The sequence below is a fragment of the Lissotriton helveticus genome, chromosome 6 (genome assembly GCF_964261635.1).
Source record: "Lissotriton helveticus chromosome 6, aLisHel1.1, whole genome shotgun sequence".
Lineage (NCBI taxonomy): Eukaryota > Metazoa > Chordata > Amphibia > Caudata > Salamandridae > Lissotriton > Lissotriton helveticus.
This window is the reverse complement of record NC_136067.1, coordinates 930028052-930043318: the sequence shown is the minus strand read 5'-3', so window position 1 is coordinate 930043318 and position 15267 is coordinate 930028052.

Genomic DNA, 15267 nt, shown 5'->3' with positions numbered 1-15267 from the left:
TTCAATGAAAATAAAGCATTAATCCATCCCTACACAAATGCTAACATGACATCCCTACTTAAAGATTTTAGGGGCATTATAGAGAAAGGTGTCAGCGTGTGGAGTCTTCCTTAGATGTCTCTCCATACCAATGGGTCAGGTAGCATGCAGCTATTGAGACAGAGCTCGTTCTGAGATGCTCTCTCTCCAAAGGCAGAGAAGAAGTGGGGCTCTTTCCCTACCTTCATCAATCCAATATCACAGGTATCCTCCCGGGATTTCTTTTGGGTCAAGCCATCCACTCGGTTCACATTCTCATAGGGACTTTTCCACAGGACAGTGATGTTCCTGAACTGCAACATAATTACCTTAATTCCCAAGCCTTCTTGGATGTGAAAATACAACAGTTCTCCTTATTGGCCCTAACTTGTGCATTCTGCAGCACACATAGAAGAAGCAAATCATCATTATTTAATGATTGTTAATTTCCTGAAGAGACACCTTCCTGCACATAAACAATCATTAATGGCTTTTTACTCTTTCTATGTGTGCTGCAGAATGCAGCACACATAGAAAAAGCAAAAACGAGGAGAAATGAAAGCTTCTCTCCTTGTTCCCCATTCCAACGCCTGCTCTTGCCTGCCATTTGTTTTTGGCCCTGCCACAGATTTACACCTCCTTCTAAATCTGTGGTCGCATCAAAAAGCAATGGGTGTTGCGGTGGAACATGAGGTTCCGTAAAAATTATTACGATGTTCTGGGCATTGCCGAATATGGACGAGTTTGGTATCTACGAACCGTAAATGACGAGTTCGGCAGGTGTGTGTATTTTCGCTACGCTACCTGCCAGGGTTCGTCTAATATTACGCGTTCTTCATCTGAACCCTCGGGTTCCATTTTAGATACGGCATCCATTTTGTTTCTTGCCCTCACGTAGTCAGCGAGCAGGTAACTGTTCGCCCCTTGACCCTCTAGTTCCCAAGCCTTGCGGAAGACGCATATTCCTTTCATGCATCTTTATGGCCGGAGGAATGACACAGCAAAGGCAGATGGCACAGCTTGAGGGTAATCTGGTCGTGCCGGCTTATTGTGACAGCCTTGCAGGCGATGGGATCCAACTCTTTGATCCTACGATCATGCTTCCGATATTACCCCCACACTCTTTCCTCTACACGTGTCTGACTTCCTTGCAGCTGCTCTTGTCTCTTCTTCTTTGTCATTTACAACTCTAATGGGTGTACCTAATGGTGGGAAGATGTACTTTTACAGTTGGGAACCGGCATGGCTATTTGTGATGATGTTCCGGGATTCTGAACACATGAAAGCGACCTCTTTGAAGTTTACTGTGGGAACTGGATTGTAATCTTTTGTCCACATGTTATGCAATGGCAACATTCTGTATAAAAGAGAGCGACCTACAATACAATTGGAAGCAGACTCGCAGAACTACTCCATGTACTTCTTATGACTCTTGTTTCCCTGCAGTAATAAAAGCTGATCTTTGACGCCGAAGGAAGTGTCCCGTGTCTCTGTAGTTTGTGCGCCGAAACAGGTATCCCATGAAGGTTATAGGTGTTGTTCCCTGGCACCGCTGGTACTGTTAAAAGTCCAGTCCTTCAGTTGGCGCCCAACGTGGGGCGACTTCAGCGGTACCGGTCCAAAGCCTGATGATCGTGAGGAACTTCGTGTGAAATCTCCGAGGGAAGGTGCACCCCGCTTCATCGATCCTGTTGTCGAAATAAGTGGCCCGAGGTTTTTCCCTGCGAAGATTCCCGCCTCCTGACGGCTGCGACGGACCGATGCCCTGACTGTCGACCTGTCTTCGACGCCCGGCGCAGACCTTACGTACAAGCGAGACAACAGACGGGCCTTCCTGGTGACGCCATTGAAGTTCTGAGTTAAGTATTTGTGGGTCGCTCCCAGTCCTTAGTGGTTGTTCTAGCTTCTCGAAAGCTTTGTTGTAGCCTTTAAGGCTTTGTTGTAATAGCTCACCGAGCTTTGTAATAGCCTCCTCAGGCTTTGTGGTTAGCTCTCCGAGCTTTGTGGTAGCCTTAAGGCTTTGTTGTATTGCATGGTTCCATTGCATTTGTGGTTCTTAGTATTGGTTCTTAGTATTATTTGACAGTTGCAATTGCCAAAAACCGAGGGTTTTGACTTACACGAGGTTTTATTGCTTCGGTAATCCTTGAAGTTTGATACTAGGTTAGTGTGCACGATGCCTAGCCATAGTGGTTTGTTTCGTATTTTCAAATGTTGCGCAATGGATTCCCGGTTGGAGGACTCGTGTCCGATACCTCCAGTTGGAACTCCGATACATGATCTTTATAGTCGACATGGGGTGGGTCCTATAATATATAATGATTACTGGGTCCGCTATACAAAGAAAGACGGTGACCTTAGATGGCCACCACACGGAACTTTTGAACTTTCGATTTTAGATAATCTTGAGGCTAAATTATTTTTAAAGAAAGCTAGGCCAGCTATGTTTGATTCCTTTCGGATATGGCGTAAAGAGGCCAAACAGAAAGAAATCAAACAACTTAAAAAGGATCAAAAGCAAGAATTTGTTCCGATAATGCAAGCTATAAAAGAATGTAGACAAGACAAAGAAGAAAAGGAAATGGAAATCTCTACTAGATTGCATCACATGAAAATAGATAAATGTTACCCAGTTTTACCGAATAAACTAGAAAAGAAAGAAGAAGATTTGAAGGAGGATTCCTTGTTGTCATACTTGATGAAATCACCACCTCCTTATGTACAGGGTGCTACTGCTCCTGTAGTACCTCCTGTAGTACCTCTTGTTGCTCCAGCGGCTGCGGGACAGCCCGCTGTTAACCCTACGTTTGTTCCACCACCTGTCCTTGTTCCTACTGCTCCTGTACCAGTACCTTCGCAAACTGTTGTTTCTGCTACTCCGACTACCTTGTCTGTTCCTACTATGCCTTCCTTCACCTCCAGTGTTGTTTCCCCTGTTTTTCTTTCCCCTTCTGTTCGTAAGCGTGTTCCTAACTCTGTTGCTACCCTTTATTCACCTCTTTCTGGTCCATTATTTTCGTCTAATTTATCTGAAACTCCTCAGAGACGGAGTCAGATCCCTAGTGGTAGGGAGAAAGAGACGTTAGTAACCATGGCACATAGGTGGATAAAACATCCTGCTAACTACACTCCTCGTGTGGTCTTCGATACGTTTTCTCAGTTTAATGAGCCTACGCAGAGATTCGTGTTTGAAGAGATGTGTAACTTTTTAAGGGAAGAATGGTATAATCATGATGTAGATAATGTACCGTCCGACATAATTGAACTTCAGAGTCACTTTTCGAACGGTATGATCGTAGGAGACGATGTACGACGTGCCGTGGAACGCTTATTAGCGTTCAGACCCACAGCACATTCACGGGTGTCCTCAGATGATACCACTGAGAATTGGAAAGCGGCTCCTGGTCAGTATCCTATGAGAGAGGTTCCACCACTTTGGGTGCCTGGAGATCCGCAAGCTAACCCTGCGGTTCTACCGCATTTTCGAAGAGTGTGGATACATCTTCCATGGAAACGATCGGAAGTTTTGCAAGTGAAGCAATCCTTACCAGATCCACGTAAAAACCCGGCTGGTTATTATAAGGAGTTATCGCAACTGGTGGAAGCTTCTATTATGAACCTTGCCGACATCGACATGTTGTTTGGCAATGTTGTACCGCAACCAGTTTGGGCCAAAATTCGTCAAGCCAATCACGCAGTTGAATTAGGGGGTGATTGGGCTGCATTGCTAGCGGCTGATGGACTACAAGTTGGTGGGGCTAAACCTGACCAGCTGATCTTGGATTTGCCTCAGAAAATCATTACGCTCATGAAAACTCTCATGCCAGCGATGAAGGTGAACTGGGATAAGTTATCAGCTTGTAAGCAAAAGAAAGACGAGAGTGTCTCGGATTTCTTTACAAGGTTTGAGGAAGCGTTTGTCGACCACAGCGGCCAGGACATGGGCGCTGAGGGAGGCCAGCGGTTATTTGTTGACAAATTTGTGTCGAATTTGTTGCCTGAATTAAGCAACAAATTGAAGAATTCAGAAAGTGCGTGGGCAGTTTCAACCCCTGCGCAAATACTTGCAACGGCCCAGTATTATGAGAATAGGGAAAAGGAAGAAAGTGATTGTGTAGAAAAGAAAACAAAAGAGCTCAAAACAAAGGTTTTGTTACAGCAAGCATACTCTCCACGATCAAACCAAAATGATTCACAACAGCAGTATCGACCACGAGCACAGCCCGATAGGATGCAGCCGCGCTCTGACAACCTTGATTATAGATCTTCACTTGGGTATAATCAGTGCGCATATTGTAGGAAAGAGGGACACCTAAAATATGATTGTCTTGCCTTACGGGACCGTCTGAATGGTGTGTCGACACGTGGAAACCGTGGTGGTGGCCCCCAACAGGCACCACGTGGTAGAGGTCGTGGTTCATCCCAAAATCAGATTGATCGTCATCAAAATCAATCAGACGTGAATAATTGTTTCGACCAGCGAAATGCGGGGTCAGTTCGATCTGCACAGTATAATGTGGATGATTATTACGTAGAGCATGAGACTGTTGTAAATGACCATTACTAGGACAGCCAACGACAAAGAGAGGGAGTAGTGTCAGTTCCGGTCGATCAGAGTGGGCCTTACGTTGCAGTGGCTACATCGGGTGTAGTTGAGCCTTTTCTGTTAGACACTGGTGCGACGAAAAGTTCCATCATGCATTCGAAACTCCCTGGCGCACCTTTGTCTGGCTTAACGAACGTCTCCGTTGGATTCTCTGGCGCCCCTGTTTGCAACCCAGTCTCTAGTCCTTTGCCCCTTATGATTGGACCTCGTGAGCTAACGGCTCCACTGATTCTATCTACCGGTTGTGGTGAAAATCTTTTGGGCCTGGATTTGTTGAAACGATTATATGCAACATTGTATTGTTCCCCCGAAGGAGTGGAGCTTACGTTGGGACGGAGAGTGATCTCTCCCATGTATTTGTCGGTCGATAAATTCCCACCGGAATTGAGTTCCCTCCCTGCGTCCCTATGGGCCACAGGTCCCAATGATGTGGGCCTGTTAGACATTCCACCCTATGTGATTCAATTGAAACAAAATGCGCGATTACCACGTTTACCTCAATATCGTATTTCTCTCGAGGGCGAACGAGCGCTGTTAGCAATCGTTCATGATCTCATTGGAAAAGGTGTTGTTGAAGAAACTCGTGGAAATGTGTGTAATAGCCCTGTATTACCAATTCTGAAACGAACTGACCCAACTAAACCTCCTGTGTATCGTTTTGTAATAGATTTAAGAGAGGTGAACAAAATAGTGGTTCCACAATTTCCTGTGGTTCCTGACATTACGGCCTTACTAACAATGATTCCGGCATCTGCCTCCTGGTTCACAGTGATCGATCTAAAGAATGCTTTCTTTAGCATCCCGATTGCCGAGGAAAGCAGAGATCTATTCGGATTCTCATTAGGTGGTCGCAGTTTTAGGCTAAAACGCGCTCCACAGGGCTACTGTGAGAGTCCGTCAATCTACAGCCAAGCACTTAAAGGTCAGCTTGATGCCTTTGTGTTACCAACGGGTGCAGCTTTAATTCAATACGTTGACGATCTTTTAGTGGCAGCTGATACAGAAGCTATTTGTAAAACGGCTACAGTATCATTGTTACACTATCTACATGACTTACACCACAAGGTATCGCCTTCAAAGCTACAGTATTGTTGTCAAGAAGTAACCTATTTAGGTCACTTATTGTCAAGAGAAGGGAGAAGGTTGACCCCAGAGAGAATTGCAGCGATTACCCGAATGACTGTGCCAAAAACCCAGAGAGATGTTCGCGCCTTTTTAGGTATTACGTCCTATTGCAGACAATGGATTCCAAATTTTTCATTGTTGGCGAAACCATTGATAGCCCTTACGTGCAAGGATGTTTCATCCCCATTGCCTTGGACTGAAGAGTGTCAGAAAAGTTTTTCTGAATTACGTGATGCGTTGTGTTCGGCTCCTGTGTTGGGCACTCCTGACTACAGTAAGCCGTTTACACTATACGTCCACGAGAGGGATGGTTGCGCGTTGAGTGTTCTGACACAACCTTTTGGTGGTAAGCAACGCCCATGTGCCTATTTTTCTTCGACTTTAGACCCAGTAGCAAGAGCCTTGCCAAGTTGTTTAAGGGCAACAGCGGCAGCTGCAGCGTCCATTCGACAGTCCGCAGGTTTAGTTATGGATAATATGCTCACGGTAATGGTTCCGCATGCAGTTGATACTCTATTGAATCGAACGAAAACTCAACATCTGACGAGCGCCAGATGGTCTGGATATGAGTTGACGTTGCTGGCCAGTCACATACGGATAAAACGATGTAATGTGTTGAATCCAGCAACATTGCTGCCGATTGACACAGAATCAAGTGGTGAAGCAGTACATGACTGCTATCTCAGAACTGAGGAGGAAACTAAGGGTCGTATTGACCTAAAGGATACTCCATTGACAGATCCAGATGGTACTTTGTATGTGGATGGTTCTTGTTTCAAGTTGCCGAATGGTGATGTGACGACTGCGTATGCTGTAGTTACATTGAGAACGATTGTGGAAAGCGCAAGATTAAATCAGAATTCGGCTCAGGCTGCCGAGTTAATTGCTTTGACGAAAGCGTGTGTGTTGTCTAAAGATAAACGGGTGAATGTGTTTACAGATAGCCAGTATGCGTTTGGTGTGGCACATAGTTTTGGACGATTGTGGAGAGAGAGAGGATTCCTTACGTCGCATGGCACGAAGATTCAACATGGTCAGCTTGTAAATGATCTTTTAGATGCACTCACATTGCCTAAACAAGTGGCCATAGTCAAATGTAGCGCACATCAGAAAGTAACAGATGATGTGGGTCGTGGAAATGCGTTTGCGGATGAAACGGCTAAAGAGACGGCTAAAGATTTGACGAACAGAATGTATGTTACGAGCTCAGTGAGATGGCCAACAGAGACTAGTATGTGCGAAGACACATTTGAAAGTGTGAAACGAATACAGAATGAAGCCACCGAGACGGAAAGGACTAAATGGAGAGAGAGCACGGGAAGATTGGATGAGAATGGATGTTGGGTTGATCTATCAGAGAAGCAGAGATGGATGTTACCGGATGCGTATGTGCTCGCTGTTGTTACAATGGCTCACGGTATGGCACACATCAACACGAAAGGCATATGCAAGTTGTTGTCTCATGTATGGAAGAATGACGGGATTACTAAGTGTGCCGAGAGAGTGGTCAAGAATTGTATGGTGTGTTTGATGCACAATCCTGGTAAGGGCACCCCCACTCCACCTGGCCATTTTGCCCCTCCTACATACCCTTTCGAAGTCATTCAGTTGGACTTTATCCACATGGACCGATGTAATAACTTGAAGTTTGTGTTGGTTGTGGTGTGTGCATTCTCTAGGTGGATTGAGGCCTACCCCCTTAAGGATAATACGGCTTTATCCACGGCAAAAATTTTGCTCAAAGAATATTTTCCCCGCTACGGAATGCCTCGGGTCGTATGGTCGGACAACGGAAGTGAGTTTGTTGGGAGTGTGATGAAGAGTGTGTGTCGCGGATTAGGGATAGTACAAAAATTCCATAGTGCAAATCATCCACAATCAGCAGGATTAGTGGAAGGATATAATGGCACTTTAAAACTGAAATTGGCTAAAATTCAGGCAACAACTGGTTTATCATGGCCCGACGCTTTGCCTTTGGCTCTCCTGTCGACCAGGGCAACTGTACACTCTCGAGTAGGGCTCAGCCCATATGAGATTGTGTTTGGTCGTCCTGCTAATGTATGGGGAGTTCCAAGACCGAAGGAATTTGACAGAATTGAATACCCTATGTTGATTGATTATCTCTATGATCTGACTGCTAAATTGAGTTTGATTCATCAACAGGTCTTTGAGTCTCTGCCATCACAAACAGAGGGTCCTGGTCATCGACTTCAACCAGGGGACTGGGTCCTCGTGAGGAACTACGGACGAAAACGGAACCTTGAACCAAGATTTGTGGGTCCGTTTCAAGTACAGTTGGCTACGAGGACGGCGGTTCGACTACACGGACGTCGGAACTGGGTACACGCTACCCACACGAAAAAAGTACCGCTTCCTTTGCCATCGGACCCCTGGATAAGAAGAGGTCTTTCTTCATCTGAGACTGACACTCCACCACATTATGTTCCATTCAGCGAAGCTCGGCTTGTAACTGACACCATTGCGGACTCCTCTCAAACAATTTCCTCCACGTCAACCTTGGAAAATTTGACTGTTGAACAATCGCCTGAACAATTGAACACTCCTCTGCCGTCCAATCCATTATTTGAAGATCAGACTCGCCCTGGAAGTAGCCGATATTTTCTTCGTCCACGAACAAGCCATAAATAAAAAGATTTTTTTGTTTCTAGGTTCTACATTGCTCTGAAAACAGTGGACATTATATATTGTGTATCTTTTTCTTTTTCGTACAGCCAAGAACATTATTTAGTTAGAACCTACCATCCAGGTTGGCCGTAAGGCCGTGCGGGTACTTCCTTTTGTTTAGCAGCTATCGACACAAGGTTGTTTTCTATTATCGATTTCTGGGAACTCCTGGAAATTGATAACCGCTACTCAGAACGAAGTGCGGCAAGAACGTCGCGGACGGTCGTTAGGGGATGGAATCATCATTGTCTGAGCTGTCAAGAAGAAAAAAAATGTTGGCGCAAAGATCTACATTGCAGAACATAATGCATACAAAATGGTTTTTCTCACAAGTAATCATACTGTTTCTCACCATATCTATGCTATTGGTAGGAGGAATATATTATGGGTCTCAGTTCTTATTGTCTTCTGCTATACCTACTCTTCCATCTCATGATCAATATTTTGTCTCTACTGTTTCTCCACATTCCTTCTATCCTCTGCCTCAACACGAACAAGTCAGACGTGCGGAATTCAGAAACAACTCTTTTATACAACTCCTGCATCAGCATCAGTTAGTGGTAAACACTACCAATTGTTGGGTGTGTGGATTAATGCCACATACCATGGATAAGGGTATTCCGTACTTAATTCTGCCTTATAGTGCACAAGGGTCAGCTCGAGCATTACAAACTATGTTCCGTAGCGCACTAGATTCCTACCCCCATCGAGAACCACGCTCAGCAAACTCTGGTCCTGGCCCGTACCACAAGACTCTGGCGAGAGCTATTGCAGACTTAAATAGAGATATTTTTGACGCATCGCTCATCCCAGAGGAAGAGGTGCGAGCATATAAGGAACTAAGTGAAGCTGAGTACAGCTTATCAGTGGGTGAGAGGCAGCTTAAAAGCTCGCCACCGATATGGATTGTACCTCACCTTGGTAATTTCTGCTTGAAAGGTCTTGGTCGAAATCCGAGAGCTCAGTTTGGGGAGAGTGCTTGTACCGAGACATATGTCTTACCGACGCTCTCTTCCCCTGTCTTCCTGCCTGCCAAGGGTACTTACTTTGTATGTTATGATCGAGCCTATACGTGGTTACCTCATGACTTCTCGGGAACCTGCTATATTGCAAATCTTTTGCCTCCGACTTTCACTGTGGCCTCTGATTATCACAGGAATAGAATTGTAAGAGGTGTGGTTAGCAAAGAAGATACTTCCGGACAAGAAGCGGGGGACTTCTTTAAGGGTTTCCTACCGTTCTGGGGACCGATGGTTAATAGCAGGAACTTGAGGCAGTTAACTCGTGTAGTAGAATCAACTGCCAACATAACTGCAAATGCCCTTGGTAATTTGACAGCCGAGCTCCAAGCGGATAGACTGATGACGTTGCAGAACCGTATGGTTCTAGACATCGTTCTAGCAGATAGAGGTGGGGTTTGTAAAGTCATCCATTCGAGCTGCTGCATATTCATACCTGATAACGCTCCAACAGTTTATCAAGCCATCTCTAAGTTGCACAAAATTTCGGAGTCCATACACGTGGACGAAGGAAATTGGACGCTCCTGGGATGGTTTTGGGGTCTGATATCGACTTGGGGTTGGAAGATTCTGATGATCATAGGGGTTGTTGTGACATTTCTGTTCTCATGTTGTCTTTGTGTGCAATGTGGTCCTGCCTTATGTGGCCTTTGTGCTACGACGTGTATAAGACAGCCCGTTGTCACCAAAGAGGCACTGAAGGATAGAATAATGTATCAACAACATCTGAACGATCTGATGAGTATCGAAATCGATTATGATTCCGACTAGTGCTTGCCTACATGAGGGCAAAAGGACCGTCTGAGGTTCCGTAAAAATTATTACGATGTTCTGGGCATTGCCGAATATGGACGAGTTTGGTATCTACGAACCGTAAATGACGAGTTCGGCAGGTGTGTGTATTTTCGCTACGCTACCTGCCAGGGTTCGTCTAATATTACGCGTTCTTGATCTGAACCCTCGGGTTCCATTTTAGATACGGCATCCATTTTGTTTCTTGCCCTCACGTAGTCAGCGAGCAGGTAACTGTTCGCCCCTTGACCCTCTAGTTCCCAAGCCTTGCGGAAGACGCATATTCCTTTCATGCATCTTTATGGCCGGAGGAATGACACAGCAAAGGCAGATGGCACAGCTTGAGGGTAATCTGGTCGTGCCGGCTTATTGTGACAGCCTTGCAGGCGATGGGATCCAACTCTTTGATCCTACGATCATGCTTCCGATATTACCCCCACACTCTTTCCTCTACACGTGTCTGACTTCCTTGCAGCTGCTCTTGTCTCTTCTTCTTTGTCATTTACAACTCTAATGGGTGTACCTAATGGTGGGAAGATGTACTTTTACAGTTGGGAACCGGCATGGCTATTTGTGATGATGTTCCGGGATTCTGAACACATGAAAGCGACCTCTTTGAAGTTTACTGTGGGAACTGGATTGTAATCTTTTGTCCACATGTTATGCAATGGCAACATTCTGTATAAAAGAGAGCGACCTACAATACAATTGGAAGCAGACTCGCAGAACTACTCCATGTACTTCTTATGACTCTTGTTTCCCTGCAGTAATAAAAGCTGATCTTTGACGCCGAAGGAAGTGTCCCGTGTCTCTGTAGTTTGTGCGCCGAAACAGGTATCCCATGAAGGTTATAGGTGTTGTTCCCTGGCACCGCTGGTACTGTTAAAAGTCCAGTCCTTCAAACACCCACAGCAACACTTATTGCACTCCCCTGTCACACAGATACCTCTGTGAAAGGGTAGCATATTTACAAAGCGGTGTTAAGCGACAAAAAGTGACTTAAAGCCATTTTGTAAATATGGTGCAGGACATGCTGCTACCGGAGCATCAAAAAAAGTGATGTTCCAGTGGCAGTAGGGACATGAACATATGCCCCAATATATCAAAACATTTAAAAAACATTTGGGATGAAGTGGTCATCAAAAATGGTGACTGGAAAGACTTAATATCATTCAGTACAAGGAGGCAGGTGTTATATTCATTGTATTCTTAATTTCCATTCCAATTACATTAAGCAGAAGCAGATCGAGCCTAAGATCAAAGGAGGAAGAGCACGTTTTGAAAAGAATCTTTTAACACAATTCTGATCAAACCATCAAGTGAAACATATTCATGGGAACAACAAGTAAAAGTCAATGAAAAGTCCCACAGTATTGGAAATGAAAGTGGAAGTAGTTGTAAAAACGTAAATACATCACTCTGATCAGAAGAAAATACAAGGGTGCTTATTTACTAGGCCCTTGCGCCGCCAGTGCTTCACTTTTAATATGGGAAAAGTGACGTACCAGCAGCACAAGGGGCTTGTTAATAAGCTCCAAGGATTTTATGCAGGACAAAAATCAAGTTTTTGCAAGACTGAAAGTGTATGTATGTATATTTATAGTTGACCATACAAGCCACTGTCTTTTAATTCAAATAGAATGTCATACATTTTGGAGTTGATGCCCAGAGCGTCCACTCCAGAATATTTCTTAAAACAACATTAACAGTCTCAGAAGTAGTTTTTCCCTTAGTTGTCTGATAAACAACAATAGATATATTTGGTGCAGCTTATTGCATTATTATATTCTATAACTAGACAGTGTTGGTGTGCAGGTAAAGGCAAACAAAGTTCATGTGAGGAATGACCACCTGGCCATAAGCGTAAAGACGCATTACAGACAACTTTGGCTATGATATTCTGTAAAGAAATGGCACTAAAAAGAATACATTTTAGTCTGCCTTATTTGCTGATTTTTCTACGTATAGGGTTCACTGGAATTTAATGTTGTTATATAAAAACATGAATCATATTCTATATTGAACAAAGGTACCAGAGCTGGCTACGAACCTACTTCCATTAAATAGCAATTGAAAATACATCTGGCTAATTTAAATTTCATTGATGCACAGCCTGCCTTCTGAAAGGCTTTTACAGCACTCAAGACCTTTTGACTTGATGAAAAGGTCATCACATCATATTGAATCCTTGAGACCATTCCAGAAATGGTGTATTTATGTTCTAACCACTGATCCTGTGCTCCAACATGGAATCCTTTGGTCTCACCACTTTACCCAGATTACAAATAAATAAAATATAGATCCTATCTGATTTCTGGTACTGCTGATTCTTTAACGTATTCTACAGTATGCCTAAAAGCAATTGGAACTGCCAGAAACCTCTCAAATGTGCCTGGCCAAGAGATTCAATGGAACTAGAAGAAACATATGTTGGAGTTATGAGAAGAAACATAACATAAGTTACATAAGTTACTAAAGTATCATGAACATCATAAGTATTTTGATTTAAAGTCACTAGGCCAACTTTTATCAAAGGCATTTATGGGGCTATTGTATGCTTATTGGATATAGAAGACATGCCAAAATGACTACTAAGTATTTTAGTCAATTCAGAGTTAAAAACAATAGGCAGGCCACTTGTAACAAGGCCTTCCTAGTGGAAATTTGGCCAGGTATGGAAAATGTGCTTCACATTAGGCCCTTATTTCAAGAAAAAGAGTGCTGCCATCACTGACAAGTATTTCTAATCCAAGGAAAGAGAACATCTCATCAGACCGATTACAATGATATGTTGCGGATCATGAGAGATTGAAATGTCTTACTATTTGGTGCTCTTTTAACCTAGATCGGCATTTGAAAAGACATCTTCTTTGAGGTCACTTCCCAAAAGAAGATATTTACCTAAGATTAAGTATAACAACTAAGGGGTTGATTATGATCCCGTTCAGAAGGGCTCCAAATCGGATTCAGGTGTGCCAAATCCAATTCGGAACCCTTGTTTTTGACCGAATCGTACACATTTCCTAACAACCAATTTCGATGCTTTTAAACCAGTAGGGCTGTCCAAATCAGTTTCAAAAGGCATTTGGACAGGTCACATTTTTCGAAGCTAAGTTGTACAGCTCTATGGACTTGGTTTCTGAGCAAGCAATTATGATGACCGATTTGGACAACCGTTCCGATTTGGTTTCTCCGGAACAAATTAGCTGCTGGAATCTATCTTTGGAGGCATATGGCAGGTCCCCTTTTACCCAGACCCCTCCAAATTAAATCCTTGGGAGTACCCAAGGGACCCCCCTTTCCAACCATGCACAGTGTGGCATGCACTCAAGGGTGCCTGGCACAGGGTGCAAGGTTTACCACAGCTACCCCTTTCTTCAATGGGAGCCTGTGGTCTCGTTCGGAACATGTCAATGGGAGTCCGGATACATCCAAATCGCTTGGTCGGACTCAACCAACCTGAGTTATCTGGAAAGCATTCCTGGACCAATTTGGTAGGAATACTTTCCGGACGAGATCCTGATTGGCCCCTAAGTCTGGATCAATAGAATAGGCATTATGAGTAACAGGAGAAAAGAAACATGTTTTAACAGTTTAAAACAATTGTTGAAATGGAATGTTCCGTGCATGGAATCAGGCAGGGGCCCCTACCATGACCGTCCCACTGCATGCAAAACTGGTATCCAATTTGAGTTTGGCTTTAGTGTCATATGAATCTAGTGTGTGTGCAATAGCGTAGTCTTGTCCCTAGTATTTTGAAATCTACAACATTTTCTGTGACCTGGAATAACACACAAAGGATAAACCCATAGTGGGCATAGGACTACTGTCCCTGCCTGAGATGAAACACACAGAGTGGTGGTTGCAGTATACCTTGTTTTGTATATCTTTAGTGTGACAAGACCTTTTTCTCTGTGTCCTTGCTCTGACATCCTGTGTGCTTGTTGAGTTTGGGTGAGTGTCTTTTTGTGTGTGCGGGTGTGGGACTGTGTGTGTGTGTTTATGTATGTGTCAGTAGCACCTATATGGTACTAGTACTCTGTGTACACTATGAGTTTGAATGCCCTTGGTTCAACATGGCATAAGGACAGCTTACCCAGACAGTGGAAGTCTATTGGCTGCACCCCTTTGCTTGAAACCCAGATCATGAAGTGAGGATAGAGAAAGGGTTTTCCATAAAACATCACTTAGTACCTTGTTAGCAACAGACTCCTGATTGGCTCTTCCTGAGAGCAGTCATTTTGTAGATTGATAGATGATAGGAGTAAGTGGGCAGAACTCAGTATCTGTTGCCGAAGGTGAGGTTTCTAGGCAGAGCCTTTCCCCTTCTCTGTCTATGATTGCTGCTTCAAGAAGGCTGATGAGAGCAAGGTGCAGATATCTCCCACTTCATTATGCTTTTGAAACACTTGCTTGAAGCCAGCCCCATTTCTACCTGTTGTGAGAGTCATCACTGTGAACAAAGGCTTTGTCTGAGGAACAGGCAGAAAAGGACCTGTGAAAGAGAACCAACTCAAAGAGGTTCTGAAGACTTGGACAGTGAATCCACCCCCCATCCGAAAAATGTGTGTAAAAATGTTATTGAAACCAACTCACTTTGTTCCAGTCACAAATTCCAATTGAAGAAGGAAATGAGTGCTCTGCTGAGTACTAAAAGGACTGCTGTGTATCCAGTGCTGAACTGACAGCCAGTCCCAATGAGGTGAGGGGACATCACATGAAGTCTGCACTGTCTGCTGGGGAAGCTTAATATCTGCCTAAAGTGCCTAGAAGCCTGCCTGCCTGCTGAGAAAGGGAAGGAATGTGCCTGGCTTTGCAGAGGGAGAGACTGCAGGAATAGAATCAAAGCATTTTCCTGGCACAAAGGACATCTAGAGAAAGCCGACTACCACAGAGAATGAATCCAGGAGCAATCCCCCAGCCTCATTGAGCAGTTCCCATGTGAACTGTTCTAAAACAAAGTTTCCCTGCAACCCTCCGTGAGCCCAAAAGACTGATACGTATGCTACCAAAGTTGGAAAG